Below are 12,161 nucleotides of genomic sequence, written 5' to 3' on the forward strand. Positions count from 1 at the left end.
CGCAGCTGCAGCCATTGACTGGCCTCAGCACTGTCCTGTCCTCTGGCGGCACATCACTGCCTCACCACTGAGGGCAGTCATTGGCTGCAGCAACACACGTAACCCTGTGTATGCAAGAAGTTTACAGACAGGGACTGGAGGACTGGTGAAGACCACCCGAGAGCCAGAGATGAGGGGTGGGGAGCAGGCACAACATATTAAAAAGATCATGGACACAGTGGTTGGTGATCAGGTCGCCCAGATCTACACTGTGAGTGTGAAAGACTGAGGTGGAAATCGCCTGGGCTTGGGGAACCCATCACTACGTCTATCCCAGCAGCAGGTACCGGAGGCCTTTCTAAGCTTTGGAAAGGAGAGATTGGCGATGGTCCTCCTGCAAGGAAGATGCCACCATATCCTGGGTGTATGGAAACCGGTGGATAGGGATGTGGCCACGAGATTTCCCAGCACTTACACCAGTCGTGACGTAAAACAAAATGTAAACCGCCTCCTGGAAGTCACATACACGATAGACAGAATAGTGAGTGCAGCTCCGGGGTTATAATACAGGACGTAACTCAGGATAAGTAATGTATGTACACAGTGACTGCACCAGCAGAATAGTGAGTGCAGCTCTGGAGTATAATAAAGGATGTAACTCAGGATAAGTAATGTATATACAGGTGAAACTCAAAGAATTAGAATATCGTGCAAAAGTCCATAATAAGCTGTAAGCCATAATCATCCAAATTATAACAAAGGCTTGAAATATCTCGCTTTGCCTGTAATGAGTCGCATATGTTAGTGCATTACTGAAATTAATGAACTTTGCACAATATTCTAATTTTACGAGTTTCAACTGTATGTACACAGTGACTCAATCAGCAGAATAGTGAGTGCAGCTCTGGAGTATAATACAGGATGTAACTCCGGATCATTACAGGATAAGTAATGTAATGTATGTACACAGTGACTCAATTGGCAGAATAGTGAGTGCAGCTCTGGAGTATAATACAGGATGTAACTCCGGATCAGTACAGGATAAGTAATGTAATGTATGTACACAGTGACTCAATCGGCAGAATAGTGAGTGCAGCTCTGGAGTATAATACAGGATGTAACTCCGGATCAGTACAGGATAAGTAATGTAATGTATGTACACAGTGACTCAATCGGCAGAATAGTGAGTGCAGCTCTGGAGTATAATACAGGATGTAACTCCGGATCAGTACAGGATAAGTAATGTAATGTATGTACACAGTGACTCAATTGGCAGAATAGTGAGTGCAGCTCTGGAGTATAATACAGGATGTAACTCCGGATCAGTACAGGATAAGTAATGTATGTACACAGTGACTGCACCAGCAGAATAGTGAGTGCAGCTCTGGAGTCTAATAGAGGATAAGTAATGTATGTACGCTGTGTCTCTGCCTTTTATGTAGTTTTTAGTTCTATATAGGCTGTAAATGGTGGTCATGCCCTTTAAGGTACTTTAGGCCCCTCCTGAGCACGGTTATCATTTAATATTGGAGTGTAGGTATCTGGTACGTGGCTGCGCTGACCTATTTACTACAGATAGCTGGTTGTTGGATAGCGCAGAACATGACCCAGTTTATACAGGAGATGTTTTACTTATTGGAGATTATTTTTATGTTAAATGGAGTAAGCAGGACACAACTCTAGAGGCCATGTTCTAGGAGCTGCACCTGGGGGGGGCCTGATTCTGCCAGGAGTCCTGGCCACAGAAGAGTCCCCTCCAGGTGCAGCTGCTGAAGGGTTTTTCCTCCACTACCCTGGGAGGCAGCGCTGAAGATCACTGAGTGCCGGGTTAAAGCTGCAGCCGCACCAAGAAGCTCCATGTCTGTTCTCGGTACGGTCCGCACCATGGTCTCTTAAGGTGCTGCCACACGTTGCGGCTGTGCTGCGTTTTTGATGCGGTTCACAATGGATGGAGCGGTATAGTTTCGGTGCCAGAACTACTGATCATTAGGACCCTGACGATCAGATACTGATGGCCTTTCCTGAGGATAGCCCATCAATATAAAAACCACATCAGACCCTGTGGTCAAAAACCACAAGCCCGCAGAAATGCAGAGGGTCCTACCACAGATTGCTGCCGTTTTGCAATGTTTTCCCTCCCTGTGGCTTGTACACGTGAGGCTCGTGCAGTTTTATTTTTTTTGGCCACATAATCTCCTTACTTATGTGATCAGCCCCGAAGCTGACTTTCTTGTAGTGTCAGACGTGTCCTGGTCATGTCTGATTTGTGTCACCAGGTGGCAGCACTGAGCCTGATGACCTCATAGCGTAGAGTTGGGGGAGGGAGGCGGCCGTGCGTGTGACGTGTGCATGTGGAGGAGCACTTCCTGTGTGTGAGACACTAGGCAGCCTATAGACTCCCCTTCCTCCTGTGATCACAGATCCGACCGTCTCGCTGCTACCAGATTACTGACTATGGCAGACGGAGGAGATAAAACCGTACACCGCTTTCTCACACCCAGTATAACGAATCCCTGCACCTATAGGATCGAGTGGCCTGCTCCCCGGAGTACTGGCAAGATAGGGTGGTCGGGTACGGCCATGCTGGGTGGGCTTTCATGCCAAAATCTGCATGTCCTAGGACAGTGAAGGCTAACCTCCGGCACTCCAGCTGTGGTGAAACTACGACTCCCAGCATGCTCTATTCATTTCTGTGGAGTTCGGAGAACAGCCAAGCAAGTGTGCATCTTGGGAGTTGTAGTTTTACCACAGCTGGAGTACAGGAGGTTCACCCAGTGGATTACAAAGGATTTACTATCCGCACCGCAGGGTAGATCTTCTCCGCAGAGTGTGGATGAGATTTGGGGTCATAGAGGGAAGGCTGTGCGTCACGGATAGGACCGCCCACTGGACTCCTAAGCAGTGAAAGAACAGGGATTAAAGTGAAGAAATAAAAGTTAGACCAAACTTTCCCACAAAAAACTATGGGGGTCATTTACGAACAGATATACGCCGCTTTTGTTGCAAATATCTGGCGCAGATTCTGTCGCATGTCGTGTTACAGCAGGATCTGCGACTTCCTCCCCACTCACGCCAGGTTTAAAAAACGAGAGGGCACGCCCTTGTCAGTCATCATTTTCTACGCCTTGTTCGGAAGCTGTATTACATTTAGAAGCGGCGGTGGATCCGCTGATGTTATGTAGATCTTAATAAATGTGCCCCTATATATCCAATCTGCCTGCAGACCGGACTGCATGTTCACAATGCGACAGGTTCCCCTTAAAGGGTTTGTCCTATCTTGCACATTGGGGGCATATCGCTAGGATATACCCCTAATGTCCGGTAGGTTACGGGTCCCACCTCTAGAACCTGCCCCTATCTCTAGAACATGTTGCCAAAGTGAAGCGCTCTGCACCTGCGCGGCCATCCTTCAACCACTTCTATGTGAGCTCTGGAAATAGTTGAGCGCGCTCGCTTGGCTCTTTCTCAGAACTGCCATAGAAGTGAATGGACATCAGGCCGCGCAGAGCGCTCACCTTCACTTTGGGGAAACGGAGAGGTGGCTGCGCTTGCACGGTTTGCTCTCCGTGCTCGCACTGCTATATTTTGGAAGTCCCATAGCCATGAATGGAGAGCAAGCTCATGCGTGGTGTGCTCTCCTACGCTTTGTGGGCCTCCTTCTGAAGATAGAAGCAGGTCACAGAGGCGTCTGACATTGGTGGCATATCCTATCGATGTCACCAATGTGTGGCATGGGCCAACCCCTTTATATAGGGGGAAGCGCTGTGTCGTCAGATGAAGAGTGGTGTATACAGAATGATTATTAACCACTGGTGCGCAGGACCCCTCCCCTTGTGCCCCCATGATAATACCTCCTGGTCCATTCTTAATGTGGTTATCCCATCTTAGACAATAGGGGCCTATCGCTAGGATATGCCCCCATTGTCTGATAGGTACAAGGAGAACGAAGCGGAGAAAGTTGCGGAGGGCGCATTCGTAGCCGACCTCTATTCATTTCTATGGAGCCGCTGAAAATAGCCGAGTGCTGGCTTGGCTATTTCCGTCGGCCCCATAGAAGTGAATGAGAGCGGTGGCTGCTCATTCGCGGTGCGCTCCCATTCACTTCAATGGGAGAGGCGGGGAGCTGCACCTGGTGGTGGACGAACCCTGAGAAACCCGGGGTCCTCCAGCCACAACTCTCCACCGCTTCATTCTCCTTGTAGGTGCGGTTCCCAGAGGTGGGACCCGCACCTATCAGACAATAGGGGGGCATATCCTAGCGATATGCCCCTGTTATCTAAGAGGGAAACCCCCTTTAAAGGGACATTGTGTGATGTTGATGGTTATCGTCCACATATACACACAGCATCAAGTCTGAAGCTTGCTGTACGCCTTAGCGAGCTGGTGACTGAACAACAGGATCGGGCATGTTGAATTCGAACAGCCCAGTCTTTCTTTTGTTTGACATCTGGCATCGGGCAAGAAAAGTGAGGACCCGTACAGATGAGATGGCTTGCGGGTCTCTTGGCTGACAACTCGCTAGGACAGGGATCAGCAACCTTCGGCACTCCAGCTGGTGTGAAACTACAATTCCCAGCATGCTCTATTCATTTCTATGAGAGTTTTTACAAGAGCAGGGCAAGTATGCATACTGGGAGTTGTAGTTTCACAACAGCTGGAGTGCCGGAGGTTGCCTACCCCTGCGCTAGGACAATGATGGATAACCACCGGCACTTCAGCTGTGGTTAAACTACGACTCCCAGCATGCTCCATTCATTTCTATGGAGTTCTGAGAACCGCCAAGCAAGTGTACATCTTGGGAGTTTTACCACAGCTGGAGGTTAGCCATCACAGCGCTAGAGTAAGGTTAGCGCGGGAGAAGAAAAACAAGGAGAACCAGACGTAGTCACCTATGGGTGGGGGGATGTGTGTCACCTACACACAATGGGGCTTCTATCTTTTGGCCTACTACACAGACGTGCATCTTAACCCCCGTCCACTGGCACATACAGAATGTTTGCAGATATCCGGCTGCCACGATCGGCAGAATATAGCCAAAGCAATGGTAGTGCTGGGCGTGCAGGTCACTTAAGGGGGGCCTCTCACCTCTCCTGACACGTCTGATTTAGTAACTGCTTGCATTCCCCATGTAATCACAATTCTTGAGCATCGTTTCTTAGAGCTTTATGTTGTGCCGTTCCTCTGTTGTTCCTACTAGACCTTATGAATGAATAGCCAGCAGCCTGCAATAAAAGCCCAGACGCGTGTTACCAGTTGGGGAGTAACACGCTTCGTTTGGTGGTAAAAGCAGAATTGCGTTATAGATTCCATTACCACGGACCATAACGCAATTCTATGACAAAATGCCTTTAGAGGACTCCCCTGCATAACGGAAACGGAACGGATCAGTTTTGCAGCCCATAGACTTCTATTATGAGGTAATGAATAACGGAATACCTCCCATCATAGAACTGCATTACGGTCCGTGGTAACGGAATCCATAACGCAATTCTGCTTTTACCACCAAACAAAGTGTGAACGAATTTCAAAATATGAAATTCGCTCAGCTCTGATTGGATAATGTCAGACTGTGCAGGTGACGCCCATCTGGACCTTTTATTGCAGACTGTTGGCAATGCATTCATAACTTCTAGTAGGAATAATAGAGGAATGGCACTACACAGAATCCTAAGAATAGACGCTCCAGAGTTATTATTACACGGGGAATGCAAGTAGTTACTAAAACGGAGAGGGGACAGCTCCTCATTAAAGAATTTCCGACAATCTTTTGAGAGGTCACGTATACAGGTGAGGAGATGACGCCGGTGACATCTGGGGTCCCGGACCCCCCACTGATTTACAGTAAAAGTCTCTAGAGATCAGACCCCTTAGACACTGTGCAGAGATTTCTCCTACTGGTTTCAGTGGTTCTTTGCTTAGACTGTTCTGTAGGATTCTTAGTGGCAGAAATCTCTGATCTGTACTAGGTCTATGAGCTAGCAGGAGATCACTGAGACTGGAATCCCTCTTTAAATTTCAGAATTTCCCTATAAAATTTAAAATAAATCCCCTTTGAGCTGCCGCCTTCTGTCACAGCTGGGTGATGAGCAACATGGCCGCCTCTGGCGCTCACACCGAGGCCATCACTCAGCTCTTCTTGGCTCCTGACCGGCTCTATCCTGCACTGCTGTATAGGCAGATGGGGTTCTAGGAAAGCTGGGTGTCGAACCCTGTGGGCGCTGTGTGTGACGGACATACTGGTTGTCACCTAGCTTTACTAGGCTCCTGAATGGCAACCGTACATCATGTGCCGCTGCATAACTGAGCAGATATGTCCTTCAGGGCTCCAGGAAAGCTTTGTGACAACCAACATGACACCAGCTTAGAAGCCCCCCTCTCATTGGTTGTCACTCGGCTCTTTTAGACCTCTATATCCTGTATAGAAGACTGATTGGCCATGTTTCTAGGAAAGCTGGGTCATGACCAATATGGTTGCCTTTAACGCATTCATATTGGTAATCGATCCACTCTTCTAGACCCCTGAATGGCAAATGTACCCTGATAGATCCTGCACTGACCCCCCCTATGTAATAACAGGCATGGTCGTCACCCAGCTCGCCTAGACTCCTGAATGGCAAATGTACATTCTGTATGGCTGCATAACTAATGCTGACAACCGCTGTGGGAGCGATAGCGGTGGTCATATTGGTTGTCACTCAGCTCTCCTAGACTCCTGAATGGCAAATGCATGTCTATCACCCAGCTTTTCTAGACCCCTGTATCACAGGCATGTGTCCTGCCATGACATATAACTGGGTGGATTTGCCATGCAGGGACCTAGGAAAGCTGAGTGTTATGGCAGACATATCTGTTATCCCTCAGTTCTCCTAGACTCCTGAATGGCGAATGTATCATCATTGAGGGCTGGGTCGTGACGGCCATATTGTTTTCCACCCAGCTTTCCCAGATGCTGATCACTCTTCAAACGCAGGGTCCTTCCATTTGGGCATCCATCTGATGTGACAGACCCTGTACGGCGGGCACATTACCCATCTATGTATGTATGGATCATATGTAAACTAGGAGCGTACGGCTAGAAATAGATTTGCCGAAATGTAAATTCCCAGCGGGCCGAGCAGAATTGTAATTTATGTTAATAAATCCCGTTAAATATGCATGGCCGTGTACATAGAGGAAGGCGCGGAGGAACCTATGGCGTCTGCAACCTGAGGCGGTGCAGCTGTTGGGGCATGCTGGGAGTTGTAGTTCCTCACCTGCTGCAGGGACTGACCTATATACCACTGACTGGTCGATACCTATATGTATAGACCAGGGATGCCCAACCTATGGCCCTCCAGCTGTTGCAAAACTACAATTCCCAGCATGCCTGAACAGCCTACAGCTACCATGGCATGCTGGGAGTTGTAGTTTTGCAACAGCTGGATGGCTGCAAGTTGAGCATCCATGTATCTCACAGGGCAATATCTGCTCTAATTACCCTCCGTGTCACCGAGGCCTCTCCTCACTTCCTGCGTTAGTGCCACCGCTATCTGCTGCTAATTAGACTAATTAACATGCCTAATTGAAATGCAATTAGAAGGCCAGTGACGACGAGGTTCTGCAGTAATTAGTATTCATTAGGAAGCTGTTTGGTGCCAGAAGAGAGAGGTCCCCTCAGAGCTATCGACAGGAGAGGTCCCGGGCGCCTCATCCAGAGACGTCTCCTGCGTGTTAGCTATATGGAGATGTATATACTACAGCGGGGGCCCCTGCAGGCATGGGGTGAAGTACTGCCAGAAATGGTGTTCAGTGGGGTTCACATACTTGCATTCAATTTAGTAAGTTTTGCCCTAAAAGTGTAACCACCTTCCACATGGAGGCCTTGCCCTAGAGATCTGTCTATGGGGTTAGTCCCGAGACGCTCTGGAGGACCTGTCCTGTCCCGGATTACACAGACCACTAATAGGTATGAATGGACACTGTGTAGTGCTTCATTTCTCCTGTGGTGGCGCTGCAGGGAAACTGAGCACTTCCTGACAGATCTACCCACAGATTGTGGCTGATCGCTGGAGGTCACAACCATAGGACACTCTAAGATCTGCTTATTGTCAAGAGACCCTTCTAATAAATAGGGACTGCATGAAACAGAGGTCCCCTTTAAAGGGGTTTGCCAGTAATAATTATTTTATCAAGTGCCCTTAGGCTCTCCACTGAAACAGAAGGTTCATACCTACCTGCTCCATGCCGTTATGGTCTTCTGCGCTGCCTCCATCTTCTGGTCTCCGCACCGAGCATGGTCACATGCACCAATGACTGGGTGACGCGCTGCTTGCGGCCACATCACCGTTGAAGCCAGTCATTGGCTGGAGTGGTGCATGTGACCATGTCCATAGTCTGCCGGATGTAAAGAGCGCGGGGACCAGAAGGTGGAGATAGCGGAGCGGCGGGCAGCAGGTAAGTAAGGGGGAGGCTGTGGGCACATGCTAAAGAATAAGTATTACTGGAAAACTTCTTTCAGGGTGGACTGCAAGTCTATGTAAATTATGAATCACAGTACAGAGTTGTGTTTTGTGGTGCGTTTTTTTTTTTACTTTTGGGTTTTTGGTGTCCATTGAGCTTTTTTCAAATCATAGCATGGTCAGGTCCAGGTTCTGGGTGTCGTACTACTCACCTATCTGATGTTGATTACCTATCCTGAGGATACCCAGTATCTATCGTCTAAAAAAAAAAAACCTCCTTTTAAAGGGGTTTCTGAAATTAGAATAAATGCTCTTCTTTTTCTTTCACCAGAAGCAGTGCTGCCATCTAGGGGCTAGGTCGGTACTGCAATCACTTTAGAGGGGCGGCTGCACTACCAGACACAGTCTAAGGACAAGAGCGACACTATTGTGTTTTGGACACTGCCGATCCTTAGTCCTAGCATCCTATGATAAAACACTGATGCATTTTGGACTTTGCCAGTCCTTAGTCCTAGCATCCTATGATAAAACACTGATGCATTTTGGACTGTGCCAGTCCTTAGTCCTAGCATCCTATGATAAAGCACTGATGCATTTTGGACTGTGCCGGTCCCTCTAGGCCTGGAGTCTGAAATAGATCAGCATATTGTTTTCTGTGCATTTGTTAGGCTTAGTTCACACTAGAAATACGAAATGAGTCAGGGGTCTGTTCAGGAGAAAAAAAATTATGTTTTTGCATGCAGGTTTAAAGGGGTATTCAAATCTGAGGCAATGGGGACATATCGTTAGGATATGCCCCCCATTGTCTGATAGGTGCGGGTCCTGCACGTACACTGAGAACGGAATGGGGAAGGTCTTTCACCAGGTCCAGCCACCCCCAAGCGCTCTCTCCATAGTAATAAAGGGGAGTGCACCGCGCTTGTACGGCCACTGCTTCCATTCATTTCTATGGGGTCGGCGGTAATTAGCTCAGCTATTTTCAGCGGCCCCGTAGAAATGAATAGAGGGCAGCCGCGCATGCGCAGAGCACCCTCAACAACTTTTGGGCCTCCATTCTCAGTGTAGGTGCAGTTACCAGCAATGGGCCTCGCACCTGTCAGACAATGGAGGCCTATCCTAGCGATATGCCCCCATGGTCTGAGATGGGGAAAACCCCTTAAGGGTACTTTCACACTTGCGGCAGAGGATTCCGGCAGGCAGTTCCGTCGCCAGAACTGCCTGCCGGATCCGTCAAAACGCATGCAAACTGATGGCATTTATCATACGGATCAGGACCCTGATCCGTATGACAAATGCATTGAAATGCCGAATCCGTGTCTCCAGTGTCATCCGGAAAAACGGATCAGTCATTAATTTTTTTCACATTTTTTGCGGTCTGAGCATGCGCAGACCGCAATGCCGGATCCGTTTTGCCGGAACACTCGGGGCATGTCAATGTAAAAAAAAAAAAGTGTTCCGGAATTTTTGGACGGAGATAAAACCGTAGCATGCTCCAGTATTATCTCCGTCCTGAAAAGTCAAAAAGTCTGAGCTGAAGACATCCTGATGCATCCTGAACGGATCGCTCTCCATTCAGAATGCATGGGGATAAAACTGATCAGTTCTTTTCCGGTATAGAGCCCCTAGGACGGAACTCAATGCCGGAAACGAATAACGCCAGTGTGAAAGTAGCCTAAGTCAGTTTTGTCTGCGATTTTGTTCAGCGTTTTTTTCTTGCGGATGCAATCAGGTTTCGATGCGTTTTTCACGTGTGTGAAGAATAACACTCTACACCTCCTAGAAACCATCAGTGAGAAGCGCGTTTCATCCGGATGCCTTTCGTTTTTCACGCAGGTCCCATTCACTTTTATGGGGCCAGGGCTGTGTAAAAAAAGAAATAAAAAAAGGCACAGTATAGAACATGCTACGTTTTTTCCTGAACACAGATGATGCGAAAAAACCCATTACTGGTGCACAGACCCATTAAAATGAATAGGTGAGGAGTCAGGCCGGCTGCTGTGAGTTCACTACATGCATCGCATCCGGACGGAAAACTCACTTGTGTAAACGGATCAGGGCGCAGGATTTTCCCACTACACGATTTACAGAGCGATCTCCTGTTTGATGCCATGCCTATAGACCCCTAAGAGAACCGCACTGCCATCAGTAGCCATATAGAGGCGCTACAGCATTCCATAACGGCATAATCCCGCGGACACACAAGGCTGAGCCAGATTATTACAGTGCAGTTCTCAGAGCTGGGCCTTGTAGCAAACCACATGCCTGTGAGATCATTACATGGCCACGAACGGTTCCCGTTCAATCACAGCAAGCAGAGGTCCTGCAAAGTATATTGGTAAATTGGTAAGCTTCTGATTATACAATGAATGAGCTTCATTAGGGGAAGCTGGAATCCGACTTTAAGACGAGTATTGGGCCGCCCTAGTTATAGGCTGGGGTTACATATTACAGTAAAAATAAAGCTGAAACCAAAAATTGCGGTTTTGCGATACGGTAACTTCCCACATGGTTTTTACATACGGAACTTTTCGTTTTTACCATGTTGCACCAGTAAAAATCACACAGGCAGCGCCAAGTGAAACGTGCACAGTAAAAAAAAAAAAGTGTGTTTTTTACCGCAACATGTCCCGTCCAGGACCCCTAAACTCTACCTCTTAGGCCTCATGCACACAGCCGTTCCGTGCATTGGGGACCGCAACTTGCGGTCCCCAATGCCATGGCAATATCCGTGCGGTGGCCAGGACGGATTGAGGCCCATTCGTTTTTTGCAGTGCAGAGGCATGGACAGAAACACCACGGAAGCACTCCGTAGTTCTTCTGTTCCGTATCTCCCGGATTGCGTCCCATTCAAGTGAATGGGTCCACATCAGTGATGTGGGGTGCACGCGGCCGCTGCCCGTGTATTGCGGATCTGCTAAATGCTTGCCGCAATACGGCAATGGCCGTGTGCATGAGGCCTTAAAGAAACACAGATTTTCCTGAAAATTTCCCAGTATTGTGCACTTTACATTGACATCTATGACACATGCTGTGGATTTCAAAATCTGCGCTGTTTTTTTTTTTTTCCTGCATGGGGCTTTCTGCACTGAAAAAACTGCAGCAATCCGCCATGTCTGAACACCCCAGACGGAAGTATCTGTTAGAACAGACATAAGCAGCGCACCACAGGGTGGGTACGTCAGGACTGTGTATCATCAGACCCCTGTAAATTGGAGGCTCACCTGTATAGGTTGTGCTCGATTAGGCACAGCGCTAATGTATACGTATCAGGATCGCAAAAGTTGTATGGGATGCAGCCGCAGTCACACGAACATCAAGGACAGGTGCCCGGTCTTCCAAGGAGATGAGTAGAGTTAGGAATGGTGGACCGCCAGGCATAAAAGGACCACATCAACTGTCATGCGATCAATGGATTCTTTTTATTGCGAAAAACAACGCGTTTCGGAGATATAAGGGTACTTTCACATTAGCGGCAGGTGAAAAGCATGTCGGATCCGTCCTGCCGCTAGTTCACGTGTGCCCCCGGACTGCCGCTCTGTCCCCATTGAATATAATAGGGGCGGGGGCAGAGTTTTGGCGGCAGCCAGAATACAAATACGACATGCAGTACTTTTAGTCCGGCTGCCTCTCGCCGTGCTGCCGCCGGAACTCCACCCCCATTATAGTCAATGGGGACGGAGCGGCAGTCCGGGGCACACGTGAACTAGCGGCAGGACGGATCCGACAGGCTTTTCACCCGCCGGA

This window comes from Bufo gargarizans, chromosome 9 (genome assembly GCF_014858855.1).
Source record: "Bufo gargarizans isolate SCDJY-AF-19 chromosome 9, ASM1485885v1, whole genome shotgun sequence".
Taxonomy (NCBI): domain Eukaryota; kingdom Metazoa; phylum Chordata; class Amphibia; order Anura; family Bufonidae; genus Bufo; species Bufo gargarizans.